Genomic DNA, 18,332 nt, shown 5'->3' on the forward strand with positions numbered 1-18,332 from the left:
AGGCAAGAATATACAATGGGTTAAAGACAGTCTCTTCAATACATGGTATTGGGAAAACTGGACAGACACATGAATCTGGGCAATTTATATCATATACATGAATAAACTCAAAATGGATTAATGACTTAAATGTTAACACATGAAACTATAAAACAACTAAAAGAAAACATTGGCAGTAAACTCTTTGACATTACTCTTAGTAATTTTTTTTGGATATGTCTCCTTCGGCAAGGGAAGCAAAAGAAAAACTAAACAAATGGGATTACATGAAGCGAGTTTTTGCACAGTGAAAGAAACCATCAACGAAATGAAAAGACAATCTACTGAATGGAAGAAGATGTTTGCAGTGGTAACATCCAATAAGGGGTTACTATTCAAAAGATATAAGAAACTCATACAACTTGCAACACCACAAGAACCAAACTATTTGATTTTTTAAAAAAAGTGAGCAGAGTCCTGGCTGGTGTGCTCAGTGGTTGAGCATTGACCTATGAACCAGGAGGTCACGGGTTCATATTCCCCCTCAGGGCACATACCAGGGTTGCAGGCTCCATCCCCAGTGTGGGACTTGCAGGAGGCAGCCGATCAATGATTTTCTCTCATCATTGATGTTTCTATCTCTCTCTCCCTCTTCCTCTCTGAAATCAATAAAAATACATTTTAAAAAAAGAACAAAAAGAACAGAGGACCTGAACAAACATTTCCCCAAAGGGGACATACAGATGGCCAATAGACATATGAAAAGATGCTCCACTTTCCTCTCTTATCTGATTTCATCCTGCCAACAGCCTCTGCGGTAAGTACCGTTGTTATCTATCCCTGTATTACAGGCGAGGGAATTGGGCACCGTGAGATCAGTTAATCCTCCCCACGTCCAAGCATTTGTAAGTGGTAGAACTTGGATTACAACCAGTTCTGACACCTCCCAAAGCCAGTGCTTTTGGTCATAATTGGATTCAGGCCTGCTATGGAGGTCTGGACCCGAGGGGCCTTAAGCAAGTCCATTGTACTAGAATATTCGGGGCGGGGGTGGTGGTGGTGGTGGGGGACAAGCGAGCCCCTTCCTCTAAGGGAAGGGCTCCGAGTGTAGGCAGAGGAGCAGGAGGTAGTCCCAGGTGGCAGTCGGCCAAGGGATGTAGACTTAAAGGACATGGAAGAGTAGTCAACGTGCGTCACCCACAGCTCGGCCGCCACAGCAGTCCCGTCGTTTAAAGATGCCTAGACCCCCGGGAAGGACAGGGGCACCGTCCCGCAACGGCGCTTTCCTCCGGTCGCGCGGCCAGGGAGCGTCGCGGCAGCCTGGTTCTGCGGCTGAGTCGGGGATCGGAACAGCGCGCCGGTCCCTGGCCGGGAGCGAGCGGGGGGCGGGGCCGGGGGGCGGGGCCGAGGCCGCGGGGTTAAGGAGGGCGCGCGCCCAGGGGGCTGCGGCAGTTGCGCGCTAGGATTGCAGACGTTCGGCGAGACGGTGAGTGCGGCGGACCCCGCGGGCGGGAGGGGCCGGCGCGGGGAGCCCGCGAGCGAGCTGGGGAGGAAGGAGTGTGCGCGGCCGAGCGCGCGGCCCGGATCCGAGGCGCCGCCTGCCCCTCCCTGCGCCCCTCAGGCCCCACGCCCCACGCCCGAGCGCCCACCGGCGGGGCCCGTGACCCGGCACACGCGTCTCCGCTGGCCCCGCAGACGCGGGCCGCCCCGGCCTCAGGGCAGCTCCTTCCTCCTCGCTGCGGCAACGCCCCCAGCCTCACGTCACGCCCGCGCCATTGTTTCTCCGCGGTCGGCTGTCTGGGACCCGTCTTGGCCTCGGAGCGCGGCCCTTCGCCGCCTCTTAGCCTGCCTCGCTGGGTCCTGTGCTGCCCCCGCTTTTCTTTCGGGGTGTTGGCCGTCCCCATCCCTCCTCACGGAGACACCCCTTGACTCGGGTCTGCCTGTTTTTTTCTGGCCGCCGCCGGGAGTCCTCCGGTCCGCACCCGAGGCCAGCCTTTCCGGCCCTCATCCCCGGACCTGCCGCCCGCCGCGCGTTCCCGGTGGACCCGAGAAGCTGGCGGACGCTCCGGTAGGGCGCCAGGTCGAAGGCGTTTTAGCAAGAACGGCAAAAGTTGGCATCCCCTCCGCACGCCGGTTTTGTCGTTTGCAGCACTTCCTGGAAAACTCCCATCGAATGGCAAGCCTCCCTAGAAACATGCTTATTTTCCAATGGTTCCCAGGTCAGGGGTCGGCTGTTCGGTGGCGGTCCGTTCCTTTCCTTCCTTGGAGACCCCGGAAGCCGAGCGCTGAGAGCGAGATGCAGATCTGAGGCCTGAGCCATGAGTTGTGAGAGCGTTTTGGGGTTGGACTCCAGCAGGCCTCAAGCGTTTAAAAGCAGGAGATGGAGCTGGTGTCAGATTTGTGTCGTCCCCCCCCCCCCCCCCCCCCCCGCTTTCGTCTTTTGGGCCGTTGTGTGTGCGAGTTGTAAAGTGCAGTGCTCTGCGATGACGAGTCACCATTTTAGGGTTTGTGTGTGTGTGTGTGTCTGTGTGTGTGCGTGTGCGCGCTTGCTTGCGCTGGCGTGTGTGTGCGTGTCCTGGGGCGGACAGGTTCTTCATGTCTGTGCACTTGATTTGGTCCCAAGGCAACGGATGCAAACGCTGCTAGCCATAATGTGAAAGAGTGTTGAAACAGTGCCCTTTACCGTGGCAACTTAATACGTATTGTTGAGGTCTTTTAAATATTTACCACCACACTTCAATAGATTTCTCCTAATGAAGGCATCCAGGCCTGGAGAGGTTAGTTAAAGAAGACACAGCTAGTTAGTAATTAAAAGAAACTCAACGTGCAAGGCAGGTGGTAGCACACACAGACGGAAATGCATTAATTTAATTTATGAGAAAGGACAATGGCGGAGAGGAGAGGTTGAGAAACATCTACGTATTTGTTGTTCCACCTATCCATGCAGTCATTGGTTGATTCCTGTATGTGCCCTTGACCAGAAATGGAACCCGCAACCTTGGCATATGGGGAGGATGCTCTAGTCTAGCCAACTGAGCTCTCAGGCCAGGGCTAAAATGCATTTCTATTGCAATATAAGTCACTACATTTCTGTACATTGCTGTGTAATCCTCATTAATCCAGGAATTTGACTTTAGAATTTAGTAATCAGTCTGTAAAGTAAGGGGGCTGAAGTTTCTTTCAGTTCTAAGATATAATTCCATTGTATGAAAATTTACAATCAGCTGCAAGTTCCCAAAAGTTTTTAATTATAGGAAGATTTACATAGATATTATTTACTTACAGTATCTGCAAGCCTATTATAGTGATATCAGGTGTATATACCTAAAGAAAGCCAAGTTACAGTGGAATGTTAGAGGGCTAATCATCTGTAGGTTGTTTCAACAGTGTTATGGTGAAAGAAAGCACACAGAACCTGTGGGTGTGTTTTTTAATGTCTTTGTTGCTTAACTCTTACCTAAACGCTTAATTCAATGAAATAGTTAAAAAGCCCAACTTTAACATATGATTTATAATTATACTCTTCTCCTGTTTATCTAAACATAGTTTTTATGCAGTTATAATTGCTATATTCATATCATTATTAATTTAGCACTTAACCCATATTTCTGGGATGCCTATGTACCTAGAAAATTGATCTCTTTTTTATTTGTATAGAGGTTTTGTAGCATGCTTTTATGCCTAGAAGTCAACAATGCCTGGCATATAGGCTCTCAGTAAATTTTTGTTGAATGAATGTAGTATTTTGAGCTGTTTAGACAACATCTGTGAACACAAATGTTAAATATCACAGGGAATATGTTAAGTGATACGTAAGTAGTAAAAGTAGAAGATAGCATCAGGTACATTTCAGGGCATGGATTTTGGAATCTAGGTTTGAGACCTGGCTTGCCACTTAACATGCATGCAACCTTGGAGTCTTATTCAGTTTCTCTTACCATGAAAACAGGAAAAATAGAACAAATTTCACAAGGTTTTATCTATTAAGTGGGATAATTCCATTGAAGCAATACTGGCATACATTAAATTCTCTATACATGTTAGCTATTACTATTTTTTGGTACAGAGTGGAGAGATTATTGTAGGTTGGTGAATCAGGGAGAACATACAGAAGATGGCACAGGAGAATAAGAAGATTCAAAAGATATATTGAGGGGTAATGATAAAGGGTTTGGTATAGCAGTCTATATATATAAAAGTCTAAGTGACCATCGCAACTGAATGGATGACCAAACAGGCTGTGTGGGGCGACCAGGCCGGCAGGGGGTTAGTGAGGGACAACCAAATGACTGAACAGCAGGCTGTGTGGGGCGACCAGGCTGGCTGGGAGTTAGTGAGGGACAACCAAACGACTGAGCAGCAGGCTGCAAAGATGATGGCGCCCACAGCCAATAAGGAGGGAATATGCTAATTGACTGCCAAGCCCTCAAAGATGGCGGCGCCCACAGCCAATAAGAAGGGAATATGCTAATTGAGTGCCATGCCCTCGAAGATGGCGGTGCCCACAGCCAATAAGGAGGGAATATGCTAATTGATTGCCATGCCCTCAAAAATGGCGGCGCCCACAGCCAAAAAGGAGGGCATATGCTAATTCACTGCCACGCCCTCAAAGATGGCGGCGCCCACAGCCTCAAGATGGTCTGTAGGGGAGGGCAGTTGTGGGCGACCAGGCCTGCAGGGGAGGGCAGTTAGGGGCAACCAGGTCAGCAGGGGAGGGAAGTTAGGGGCGACTAGGCCAGCAGGGGAGCGCAGTAGGGGCGGACCAGGCCAGCAAGGGAGGGCAGTTAGGGGCGATTGGGCCAGCAGGGGAGGGCAGTTGGGGGCGATCGGGCCGGCAGGGGAGCAGTTAGGCGTCGATCAGGCTGGCAGGGGAGTGGTTAGGGGGTGACCAGGCTGGCAGGCAGAAACAGTTAGGGGGGCAATCAGGCAGGCAGGCAGGCGAATGGTTGGGAGCCAAAAGTTCCGGATTGTGAGAGGGATGTCTGATTGCCGGTTTAGGCCTGATCCCTGCCTAAATCGGCAATCGGACATCCCCCAAGGGGTCCCAGATTGGAGAGGGTGCAGGCTAGGCTGAGGGACAACCCCCCCCCAGTTCACAAATTTCGTGCACCAGGCCTCTAGTCTTAATATTAAAAGGCTAATATGCAAATGGTTGTTATGCACGATCAACAGGAGGTTTCATCCCCCTCCCAGCAGGGCTTGAGGGGGGTGGGACCAGCTGGGTCTGGGTCTCACCCAATGGGGGTGGGGCCATCCGGGTCTGAGTCTTCATGCAATTTTGAGGCACGAGTGGGTGGGTGGGGACTTGGCTCTGGGTCCTTTGGCGTGCCTGAGACTCTGACAGGAGGGAGATTTTCATATACATTTTACTAATTTTCTTCCATCTCTGACACTTCTATTATAGAGAAAGGGCAAATAGCAATATTAAAATATTTCCTCTAATTAATCCCCTTTTAATGTGCACGAATTTCATGCACCGGGCCACTAGTAGTATGATAGAGCTGGTTAGAGAAATTTTGGTAAACTGTTTACAAGATATTCTTTCTACATGAATTTCTTGCAGTTAGAGCAGAATTAATGAAGTAAGATAACTTCATTATCTTTTTGTGAATAGTTGGTATTTTGTGTGTGTGTTGTTTTGTGTGTGTGTCTGTGTGTGTGTGTGTTTCCATTCAGGCCTGAAAAAGTTATTTGATTTAAGGAAGTTGATAGAAAATTATTGCGGAGTGCTAAGGTCCTTGTCACTTGACACAACCATTTGAAATTTGATTGTGTTCTTTGATTGGTTACCAGAGTTTGCAGTGGCTGTTTTTTCTGTTTTAGGAAAAACAACTTGAGTAGCGAACCAATAAAAATAACAAAATTGCCAGCAGAGTAGCAAAGCTACCCGTACCTTTTTAGGCAGACTACAGAATCAAAAGGATTAGATTAATTTGGAGAGTGTTGAATTATTTGTTCCTACATTTTGTTGGTCTGTTTTTGATTGGGAAGCATTGTCAAGAGTGTGAGATGAAAAAATCTGTTTGTAAAGAGAAGACTGTATATGTATTAGTAAGTTTAAATTTGTTGGGTATGTTTCCATTTCAAATGTTAAGTGGAATATTATGTTTTTTAAGTTCCTTGGTCATTTTAATGAGGTTTCTCTAATGTTTTAATTTATGTAATTTAATTTTATCTTATTTTGGGGGGGAGATCAAACCGTTTTTATTGAGGGCATTTAGATGATGGTCAGAGGGCTAGGAGGACAATGAGATCAAAGTCCTCAGCCTCTCCCTATCTCCCCAGCTTCACAGCCACCAAAAAGTTAAATTTTCTTAAAAAATACGTAATATTTCAGACACAGAAAATAATGTAATGTTAGTATAATTATAGACCATCAGATTTATTTACTTTCCTTTTTTTTCTCTTTTTATTGAATTTATTGGGGTGACACTGGTTAACAAAATTAAACAGGTTTCAGGTGCACAATTCTACAACACATTATTTGTACACTGTATTGTGTGTTTATCAACCCAAGTCAAGTCTCCGTCCATCACCATTTATTCCCCCTATATATTTTCCCCTGATCCTCATCCCCCCAGCAGTCACTACACTGTTCCTGTTCATGAGCTTTCTCTCCCTCTGCATTTTTTGCTCAGTCCCCCTACCCCACCCTCGCACCATCATATTTAGTTTATGTGGTTTTTTTCTTCCCATTTCCTAATTGTGGGAAAGGATTTATTTGTTTTTAAAGGGATAAAATTACAGATCAGTTGAGCCTGTATGAATCTTTGCTATCCTATTTCCCTCTCTTGCCCTCTCTTAGCAGTAAACACTGTCATGAATTCAGTAATTATTATTCCCATAATATGTATATATACATAAAAGTGCATATATTCTTGCTTAATATACATGTGATTCTGCAACTTGCTTTTTTGTTTAATGATGTTTTTTACCTATTTTTATTTATTTATTTTTTTAAGAATATTTTTATTTTTTTATTTTTTAATATATATTTTATTGATTTTTTACAGAGAGGAAGGGAGAGAGATAGAGAGTTAGAAACATCTATGAGAGAGAAACATCGATCAGCTGCCTCCTGCACACCCCCTACCGGGGATGTGCCCGCAACCAAGGTACATGCCCTTGACCGGAATCGAACCTGGGACTCTTTAGTCCACAGGCCGACGCTCTAGCTGATGAGCCAAACTGGTCAGGGCTTTAATGATGTTTTTGATATATATCTATGTTGATGTATCTTTAGTTCATTCATTTTTATTGCTCTATAGTATTTCATTATATGAATAAATCAGGTTTTTTATGGATATTTAGGTATTTCCGACTTTTTTTTTTTTGCTGCCATTAATAGTGCTGCAATAAACATTCTTGCCTCTGTCATCTTGTTTACATGTGTGAGAGAATTCTACACCTAGGGAATTCTTAGGTGTAGGGTAAAAGGATTCTCAACTTTATTACATTAATGCTAAATTGTTTTCCAAAATACTAAATACACAATTCCCATTAGATTGCCAGAGTCCCATGTTGCCATGTCACTTACAAACATTGATATTGTCAGACTTTTAATTTTAGAACAAAATTAAATTTCATTTTAATTTCCTATTAACTGATTTTAAGTGGGTTGAACTTCTTTACATTCATTTATTATAAGGTGTCTTTCTGCACATTGCTGTTTATATCCATTCTTTTTTTCTGTTGGCTTGTTTGCTTTTCTGTCATTGGTTTGTAGCTCTCTGTACTTTTTACTAATCCTCTCTTAGTTACGGTATCGCAAATATCTTCTTGCTGTATGGTTTCTCTTTACTTTTTGTTGTGCAGAGGTTTTACGTTTTCATTAAAACTTTTTTATGTGAAAAATCTTAGTCCTATAGAAAACTGCAATATACCTTATACCTTTCATCTGGACTGATCAGTTGTTAACGTTTTGCCACATTGACTATCTTTCATATCTGCATTTTTTTCCTGAACCATTTCTTTAAAATCCTCACCTGAGGATATATTTATTGATTTTAGAGAGAGGGAGGGAGAGGGAGAAAGAGAGAAACATCGATGTAATCTCTGTATGTGCCCTGACCAGGAATCAAACCTATACCTTTTTGGTATACGGGATAATGCTCCAATCAGCTGAGCCACCTGGCCAGGGCTTCCCCCCCCCCCCCCCCCCCCCGCCCCCTCACGAACCATTTAAAAGCAAGTTGCAGACATCATGACAGTTCAGACCTCAAAAGATTTACTTGATTAACCCTGGCTGGTTTGCTCAGTGGTTAAAATGTTGGCCTGTGGACCCAAGGATCATGATTTCGATTCCCAATCAAGGGCACCATACCTCATTTGGGTTGCAGGTTCCCCAGCCCTAGTCAGGGCAACCAATCAATGTGTGTGTCTCTCTCTTAAGTCCATGATTCTCTCCTCCCCTCCTTCTTTCCTTCCACTCTCACTCGAAATGAGTGGAAGAAATGTCCTTAGGTGAGGATTAAAAAAAAAAAAATTTACTTGAATGTCCTAAGAACAAGGATTCCTACAAAACTATAATACAATTATCGCATTTAATATGGATGCAGCTTTATTATCTAATATCCAGTGCACATTGAAAATTTCTCAGTGGTCCCAATAATGACCTTTATAACTATTCTCCAACTCTATCCCTAGTCTAGGATCTAGTCATAGATCAGGAATTGTATTTAGTTCCCATGTCGTTTTAGTTACTTTCAACCCACAAAAAGTCCCCAACTTTTTGTTTGCATAATACTGATACTAGTATATTTGAAGAGTCCAGGCCAGTTGTCTTGTATAATGTCCCTCAGTTTGGATTTGTCTCATCATTTCTTCATGTTTTGTTTCAGATGGAATGTTTTGGCAGGAATACGTTTTAAATTTTAGTATAGCCAAATTTGCCCATCTTTTTTTTTTTTTTTTTTTTTTTATGGTTTGTGTTGTCTTTTATCCAAGAACGTCTTCCCCTGCCCTGGCTGGTGTGGCTCAGTTGGTTGGGGGTCATCCCATGCACTGAAAGGTTGCCTGTTCAATTCCCAGTAGGGGGTGGGTCCATGTTTCCCTTTACATTGATGTTTCTCTCTCTCCCTCCTCCTTTCTCTCTCAAAATCAATAAAAAAATATTTTTAAAGCCTTACCTACTTTGATGTCATATGGCTGTTCACCTCTATTTTCTTATAAAACTTTAATGGTGTAGCTTTACATATTTAGGTTTATATATGCTGTTATTTCTTAGCCTACCTTTTAACATGGTTCATTTAGCATGTGTTTCACATTCTTTTTTTTTTTAAATCTTCCCCCAAGGATATGTTTATTTTAGGGGTGAGGGGAGGGAGAGAGAGACAGAGACAGAGAGAGAAAGAGAGAGAAGAGGAGAAGAGCCCTAGCTGGTTTGGCTCTGTGTATAGTGCGTCAGCTTGCAGACTGAAGGGTCCCAGGTTCAATTTTCAGCGAAGGGCAAATGTTCAGGTTGTGGGCTTGATCCCCAGTGGGAGGACATGCAGGGGGCAGCCAATCAGTGATTCTAATCATTGATGTTTCTATCTCTCCCTCTCCCTTCCTCTCTGAAATAAAAAATAAATAAATAAATAAAAGGAACACACTTCTTTAAAAAAAGAAGAGAGAAAGAGGGAGAGAGAGAGAGAGAAAAATCGATCTGTTGCCTTCTATATGTGCCCCAATCAGGGACCAAACTCACAACCCAGGTATGTACCCTGACTAGGAATTGAACCCACAACCTTTCAGTGTACAGGACAACACTCCACATTAGCAAGGGCTGTGTTACACACATTCTTTTCTGTCATTGTGTTTGTCATAAAATTGCTCTCTGTAAATTCATAAGGAGAGGACAGCTTATGTTAGGTTCTAAACTTGGGCCAAATAGTGTATAAAGTAAAAGTTTAGACTTATTATAGTCTAAATGTTTTACACTACAAATTTCCATTACTCTACAGTATTTTTTAAAATTTGCCTAGCCCTGGCTGGATTGCTCGGTTGGTTGGAGCATGGTCCCGTGTACCAAAAGGTTGTGGGTTCAATTCCCAGCTGGGGCCTGTACAGGAGGCAGCCAATTAATGTTTCTCTTTCACATGGATGTTTTTTTCTCTCTCTTCCTTCCTCTCTCAGGATCAATGGAAACATATCCTTGGGTGAGGATTGCAATAAATAAGTAAATAAAAGTAAAGTAATTTGCCTATAAAGATGAGTATTTCATGTATTTTACTAGTTATCCTTGGAAAACATTTGGCAATCTGTTTTCCTTAACTAGTCATGTTAGAATCTACTTAGACGTGTATCTCTAGGTTTATGTTTTAGAGCTGTTAAGTAAATCAGCTAAAAGATACAGCTCGAACATTCTGTGTCAACATTGTAAGAATTTTAAGCAAGTACTGTATTGTGCAGAGGTTGCAGTATTAAACAATGTGGGCTCTAGCATTATAAATAATTTATTAAGGACTATGTGTCAGCTACTATACTTAGCACCTTGCACTTATTGATGCATTGAATCTGACCATTTTGGAGTGGAAGAAACTGAAGTGATTTTATAATTTGTTTAGTCATAGAGTTCATTAGTGCTGGAGCCAGGTTTGAACCCACACAGTGTAGCTCCAGAATCTGCACACTTCATTGCAAGTATAATTCCATGACCTTGGTTAAGTTATTTAACTTCCCTATACTGTTTTCTTTGTATAATGAAGATAGTAGTACCTAATTCATACTGTTGTGAGATCAGTTAGATAAAATATGTATAGTGCTTAGAATAACACATGAAAAGAAGTGACCACTTAATAAATGGTAGCCATTATTATTTCAGCATTATTAAGGCATTGTATGAATGCCTATCCCTGACTTTTTGCCAGGAAAAGGTGGAGATACAGTGGTGATTATTTCTGCCTTTCTGATTTCTCTCTCTCTTTTTTTAAAATATATTTTATTGATTGTTTTACAGAGAGGAAGGATGAGGGATAGAGAGTTAGAAACATCGATGAGAGAGAAGCATCGATCGGCTGCCTCCTAACACCCCCTACTGGGGATGTGCCTGCAACCAAGGTACATGCCCTTGACCAGAATCGAACCCGGGACTCTTCAGTCCCCAGGCCGATGCTCTATCCAGTGAGCCAAACCGGCGAGGGCTGATTTCTCTCTCTTTATTTTGTAAGAGGAAAGATAACAGTTAAAGTTGAATGGTGAGTAGACGCTTATTTGGTAAGAGAATGAATTCTTTTAAATATAAAGCAGAATTTTTTTTTTTAATCCTCACTTGAGGATTTTTTTTTTTCCCCATTGATTTTCAGAGAGAGGAAAAGACAGAGAGAAACACTGATGTGAGAGAAACACATCAATTGGTTGCCTCCTGCACGAGCCCTGACCAGGGCCCGGACTGGGGAGGAGCCTGCAACCTAGGTATGTGTCCTTAGCCGGAATTGAACTCGGGACACTTCAGTCCACAGGCCGATGCTCTATCCGCTGAGCCAAATCAGCCAGGGCTAAAGCAGAATTTTTTGCTTTTTAAAAGAATATTCAAGAATTATTACTAAAGGCACAAATTATATATTGGCTGAATGTAGAAACTAGCTCTGTTACCTTTATGCTTTTGAAAGACATTAATTAATTATAGCAATACTAGAGGCCCGTTGCACAAAGAGATTCGTGCAATAGGCCTTCCTTTCCCCTGGCTACCGGCACCGGTTTTTCTCCAGCACCCGGGACCCAGGCCTTCACTCCGGCCGCAGTGGAGAAGCCAAGCCTCTTCAGCCTTCAGTCTTTGCTCCGCCGGAGCCTTCAGTCTTTGCGCTGTGCCTGTGTATGCAAATTAACCATCATCTTTGTTGGGTTAATTTCCATACTCATCCAATTGGCTGGTGGGCATAGCGGAGTGACACCAATTTGCATGTTTCTCTTTTATTAGTGTAGATTTCTAAAAAATAGATGGCATACTACCTATCTTCAAGCCCAATCTTTTAAAATGTTTTCTTTACATACTCTTATTCCTTTGTGTCAGTATCCATGTTACTGAAGGTCTGACATTACTCAAACCATCCTTTGGAAGTGACCTTAATATGTAGAAAAGATAAGTAGCATTCTGTGTGGTATGGCAGAGAATGGAATTCTAGGAGTAACAGCAGTAGAATGTTCAGGAGAACATGACAAGTTCAGGTCTTTTTTGTATAATTTTGAAACTTTAGGAAAATGGAAATTTATATTTTTCTAGTCACAGTTTCAGATTAGAGATTGGAACATGTTTTGCTTGAAGAAGAAAAACACATTGTCAAGGCAACAGGTACTGCATTTCTCACTTGACAAGGTTTCTCAGTTTTATTTTCCACCAGTGTACAAGGAACTTCTTGTTCAAAGGCCTGATGTTAAAACATTAGCAACATACTATGTTAATCAAGCCAAGGATCTTAGCATTTCTGAACCAAGAGTAAGATTTCACAAAGATTCATTTAGACTCAGTGGTTCTCAACCTTCCTAATGCCGCGACCTTTTAATACAGTTCCTCATGTTGTGGTGACCCCCAACCATAAAATTATTTTTGTTGCTACTTCATAATTGTAATTTTGCTACTGTTATGAATTGTAATGTAAATATCTGATATGCAGGATGTATTTTCATTGTTTGCGACCCACAGGTTGAGAACTCTGATTAGAGCATTAAAAGGAACTTGTACAATATTCTTGCATTTTCAGGCTTACACAGAATTAGCTTCTGAAAGGCAAAGAGCTCAAGTCTAGAGGTTTGAGTTTTATTTCTGCCAGTGTGTAGCAGACCGTTCAAGAAACTGGGGATGTCTAGTAGCAAACACAGGAAGCCTCACCCTCTTGGAGCTTATAATTTAGAGAAAGGGACTAACAGTGCGCACACTATCAAATATATTATGTCTGGAAGTGTTAATGTGCAAAAAAGAAAAATAAAGCAGGGTTAGAGAATAGCAAGTGATATGTGTGGGTAGATAAGTGTGATTTTATTAATTTAAATTTGTTAGCCTTCTGCATCACTTGATGTACAAACTGAAGTTGGCCTTTGATTGGAATGTTATAGTACAACGTGAGGCAAATTACATAAAGAACTCTGAATGAGCCCACTGTGGCTCAGTTGGTTGAGTGTCGTCCAGTGCACCTAAAGGTTGCCAGTTAGATTCCCAATTGGGGCATATGCCTGGCTTTCTGGTTTGGTCCCCTTGTAGGTGTGTGAAGGAGGCAGCTGATCAATGTTTCTCTCTCACATTCATGTTTCTCTCCCCCTCTCTTCCTCTCTCTAAAATCAATAAAAACATTTAAATCATTAAAAAAAAACCGAATGAGAATAGCAAAATGAAAAATGAACAAAACCCCTTTGTCATGAACTGCTTAAAACTATTTACTCATGTGTCAAGGACTAAGGTTATCAAGGGCTTTGTGTAAAATGTGCCTACTTAGTATGCTACCAGGCATGCAAATGGAGGATATAGCTTTAACTATTCTTCTTCTATAAAGTAAACCAGGGTTGGGAACCTTTTTTCTGCCAAGGGACATTTGGATATTTATAACATAATTCGAGGGCCATACAAAATTATCAATCTAAAAATTAGCCTGCTATCTTTGGTCAAACATTTAATTACTAGTAACTCACCCCTAATGCCTTGGCAGGGCCAGACCAAATGATTCCCTGTGGGCCAGATGTTCCTCACACCTGAAGTTAACTTTTTTACTGGGTGTAATATGCAATTAAAGTTGTATTTATGAAAACCAAAATAAGCCCTGGCCAGGTAGCTCAGTTAGTTCCATCCATTAGAGTACTATACAAGAATCAACCAACGAATGCATAAGTAAGTGGAACAACAAAATCCATGTTTTTCTCTCTCTCCTGTCGCTCTCGCTCTTACCCTCCCTCCCACACCCTCCTTCCTTTCTCTCTAAAAAAATCAAGCCCCTACTTACCTCAGTGGTTGAGCATTGGAGTTGACCTATGAACCAAGAGGTCACGGTTTGATTCCTGGTCAGGGCACATACCTGGGTTGCCGGCTCGTTTCCCCCTGGGGACCGGTAGGAGGCAGCCAATCAATGATTCTCTTCATTGCTGTTTCTACCTCCTCTCTGAAATCAATAAAAAAAAATCAATTAAAAAAAAGACTAAAATAAATTCAGGTTGGTTGAGAATGAAGAAACCATTCAAAATTTGTTCCAAATGGGGTGGAGGAATGGGTTAAAAGGGGTCGATGTGGGGAGGGGGAGGGGGGAAAATGGGGACATATAATACTTAAAACAATAAAGACTTAAAAAGAAATTTGTTTCAAAGTAGTGTTCAGTGTTCTTAGGATGAGAATGGTTGATTATAAACTTATAAATTCCAAGTTTTATATTTCACAAAATCCAATGAAGTTTAATAAAACACTGAGTTCATATTTACTTACTAGTATTACTTTATTATCTATATTGACAGATTTAATTCCATTGAAAATTGAATATTTGTTAAGGCCTTCTCATAGCTGAAGGTATTGAGAAAATCAGATCAGTAGTCCTCCAGGGTGAAGAAAACATGACTTTTTGGCTCATTCTCTATAAATTTCTGTGTGTTTGTTTATTAATGCACATACTATATTGGAGATACATGTTCAAAAGTTTTCCCAATGGAATGTTACTAAAAAAAAAATTTGTCTAAATCACAGCGGCATGATAATGCCAAAATATATTCTGTCAGGGCTCTGAGTTTTGGAGTAGAGGATATTTCAATGCTAATTAAATATATTTGGGTCACTAAAACAAGCAAAAAGAAAAATGAATATATGATTCAAACTGCCATATGTATTAAACCCTTTGCCTGATGATAGGCCTTTAATATATATTATATTTAAGTGCTACTCACTTCTTTCCAAGTGAATTACTGATGTGACCTGAAACAGACATTTAAAATGGCTTTATTAACCAGGCTGCAGGTTGCTAATAACCAGGCTTACCCCACAGTTTCAGTTACTCTTGCTTCCTGTTTTTAGTGGTCGCCTGGAGCTGTTGGGGCAGCTGGTTTCCCTTTCTTTGGGGGAAGGTGATGTTAGGGATGAAGGAAACTGTGTATTTGCCTGTGAAATATTTTTAAAGTGTGAGACTATAATATTTTAAATGTTTAAGAGTTTATTTCAGTTGTTATTCTTCAGGTACACTACTTTGCACGCTGGATATTTTATATTAAAACAGAATTATCTAACTGTACCATGTACCACTATTGTTTGAAAGGAATTAAAATTAGAGCTTTTTATTTAATATTAGCTGCTGCTGTACTTATTGAAAAACTACTCTTAAGCTTGACACTGTAAACAGGTGACAAGTGAAATGTTTACCTACTTTTTGGAACTCTTGGTTTTTTGTTATTGTTTTTTGCTAGATGATAAACAATCATCTTTAATTTTATTGTTACTATGAAATATAGTTAAGCTTTAGATAGACTGTTTCTGGATAGAGTTCAAAAGTCTGTCATAATAATGTTATGACATGCTAGATAAAATAATAGGAAAACTGTCATTTGAGAAATTGTTTGAAGATACTGATTTAAGAAAATTTCACCCTTTTAGCTTCACATAAATGTGTACCCCATTTTAGTGATAATATGGTCATTTAATTATGTTTATATTTTTAGTTGAATAAAATTTTGTGTGACCTTTGCTGAGACTATAAGTTGAATTTTTGAAATAAAATATATTTATTTTACCCTGGCCTGTTTGGCTCATTGATTAGAATATTGGCTCTCAGACCTAAGAGTCATGGGTTCAATTCCCAGTCAAGGCCATGTACCTCAATTGCAGGTTCGATCCTCAGCCCTGGTCAAGGTGCATGTGGAGACAACCAGTTAATGTGTCTCTCTCTCATCGATGTTTCTCTCTCTCTCTTTCTCCCCCTCCCCCTCCCCTCCCTTTCGCTGTCTCTAAAAAAAAAAAAAAAAAAAAAAAATCAATAGAAAAAAGATCCTCAGGTGAGGATTAAAAAAAGGATACTTTTCTTAATCCATGAGTGATACAAGAAAGTACTTTGAATTTTTCCTGCAAATAATTTGAAGAAAGTAATTTTAAAAATGAGAGAAATCTCTTCTTAGTGTAATTACTACCTCTAATTTGTTAGGAATGAGAAAAAAAAGTCTGACTTTAAAAAATAGTTTTATTGAAGTATAAATATGTGTAACAATCTGCACATATTTAGAACGTGCTGTAAGTTTTGACATATGGAGACACCTGTGAAACAGTCACTATAATCAAGGTAATGAACATACATCATCCCCCAAAGTTTCCTTGGGGCCCTTCCCAGCCTTACTGTTCCACCCCAGGCAACCACTGATCTGTTTTTTGTCACTATAAATTAGTTTTCATTTTTTAGAATTTTATGTAAATGGAATCATTTTTTTTTCTTTCACTCAGGATAATTTTGATATTTAGGTTGTATACCAGTAGTTCATTGCTTTTTATTGCATAGTAGTATTCTATTTTATGAAGTACCACAATGGGTCCTTTAACCTGTTCATAAGACCTTTAACCTGTTCATAAGACATTTGGGATGTTTTCAGTTTCTGACAATTACAAAGCTGCTATGGAATATTTGTCTATAAGTCTTAATATAAATATATGCTTTAATTTCTCTTGGATAATTAGGAGTAGAAAGGTTGGGACATAGATACAGATTTAACTTTTAAAGAAATGGCAAATATTTTTTCAAAGTGTTGGTCCCATTTTTATATACTCATCAGCAGTGTATTAGAGTTCTAGTTGCTGTGTATCCTCACCACATTTGGCATGGTCGGTCTTTTTTTTTTTTTAACTGTTTTTATTGATTTTTGGAGAGAGAGGAAGGAAGAAGGAGAATAAGAGAGAAAGGTCACTGTGGGAGAGAAACATTGATCCCATCACAAATCCAGACTGGGGGCTGAACCTGCAATCTGGTCACGTGCCTTGAAACTGCAACACTTCAATGCATGGGATGACGCTCAGCCAACTGAGCCACAACAATCAGAGCACGTCTTTTTAATTTTGAACGTTCTAATAGGCATATAGTGGAATCTCACTGTGGTTGTAATTTGCATTGCCCTGATGATAAATGATGTTGAACACCATTCCATGTGCTTATTTGCCATCTAAATATCTTTTTTGATGAAACATCTGTTGAAATCTTTTGCCTATTTTTTAATAATTGGATGTTTGTCTTACTGCATTTTGGGAGTTCTTTATATATTCTGGATACAAGGCCTTTTATCAGATATGTGATTTGTAAATATTTTCCTCCAGTTTATCTACTTCTCCCCCACAGGAGAGATAGATAACATTTTAATGGAAACACAATTATATGAAAATATAATTTTGTTATGTTTACTTCCTAAGGGAATAAAGTATTTTAAATGTTTTACATCACTCATATAAACCATAATATACAAAACAGATTAACATGATTTATAATGCTCATCTTATGGTGAGTTGATTTATTGTTTGTGTTATTTTATATATCACTCCCTCATTTTTACTCAGGCCTCTGAACAAATATTACCTCCTCATAGAGGCCTTCGAAGGTTTTCCTATTTACAATATGACCACTATCATTGTTTATTTCCTCACCTTATTTATTTGATTCATACTATATACCACCGGTCGCTACCTGACACAATCCTCTATAATAAAAGCCTAAATAGGCTAAGTGTCCAGTCAACCAGTTGGCTGTTCAACCAATCAAAACATAATATGCTAATGATATGCTAAGGCCACTCAACTGCTCGCTATGACATGCACTGACTGCCAGGGGGCAGATGCTCCAACTGGTATATTAGCTTGCTGCTGGGGTCTGGCTGATCTGAAGTGAGCAAGATGGGCCAGACACACCCTGGAGCTCTCCCACAGCCCCTCCCTGGCTGGCCAACCTCCCGCATCTCTCTCCAGCCCTGATTGTGCACCAGCCTGGCCTGTGCCCTCTCACAATTCAGGACCATTCGGGGGATGTTGGAGAGCCGGTTTTGGCCTAATCCCACAGGCCAGGCCAAGGGATCCCACTGGTGCACAAATTCGTGCACTGGGCCTCTAGTATATATTTGATTACTCTCTGACTCCTCCACTAAAAAGTAAGCTCCTTTAGGCTGAGAACTTGTCTCCTTTTTTGTAGTTTATCTTTTTCTTCTCTTTTTTTGGTTTGCTTTTTAAATTACGTTTATTTAGCATATGTACACTTAAAAGATAAATTGCCCTCTGATCCCACCTAGCAGAAAACATGCACAAACCCAGGGTATATGCAAGGGAAGGGGCCCGTGGCCCCAAGTTAGTGGTTGGGATGGTGGAATCCTGTTAGTCAAGCCTCAATCAGGAGAGGGCTGGACTGAAGTGTCAGGCAGACTGAAGCTCCTGCTGCTGGACCTGAAATAAG

General features: G+C 41.1%; 1 protein-coding gene across 4 annotated transcripts in view; it reads left to right on the forward strand.

The window, feature by feature from the left end:
- Nucleotides 1–1,369: 1,369 nt before the first annotated feature.
- Nucleotides 1,370–18,332, forward strand: part of NT5C2 (5'-nucleotidase, cytosolic II) — an 88,100-nt gene continuing 71,137 nt past the window's right edge. For 3 of the 4 annotated variants that reach the window (XM_036336118.1, XM_036336115.1, XM_036336119.1), the window contains exon 1: nt 1,370–1,465. The gene's annotated coding sequence lies outside the window, so the exon portion shown is untranslated. Of the gene's footprint in view, nt 1,466–1,638; nt 2,048–18,332 lie in introns of those variants that run through there. The other variant, XM_036336116.1, reaches the window with a different exon arrangement.

This window comes from Myotis myotis, unplaced genomic scaffold (genome assembly GCF_014108235.1).
Source record: "Myotis myotis isolate mMyoMyo1 unplaced genomic scaffold, mMyoMyo1.p scaffold_m19_p_15, whole genome shotgun sequence".
In the NCBI taxonomy this organism is placed as follows: Eukaryota; Metazoa; Chordata; class Mammalia; order Chiroptera; family Vespertilionidae; genus Myotis; species Myotis myotis.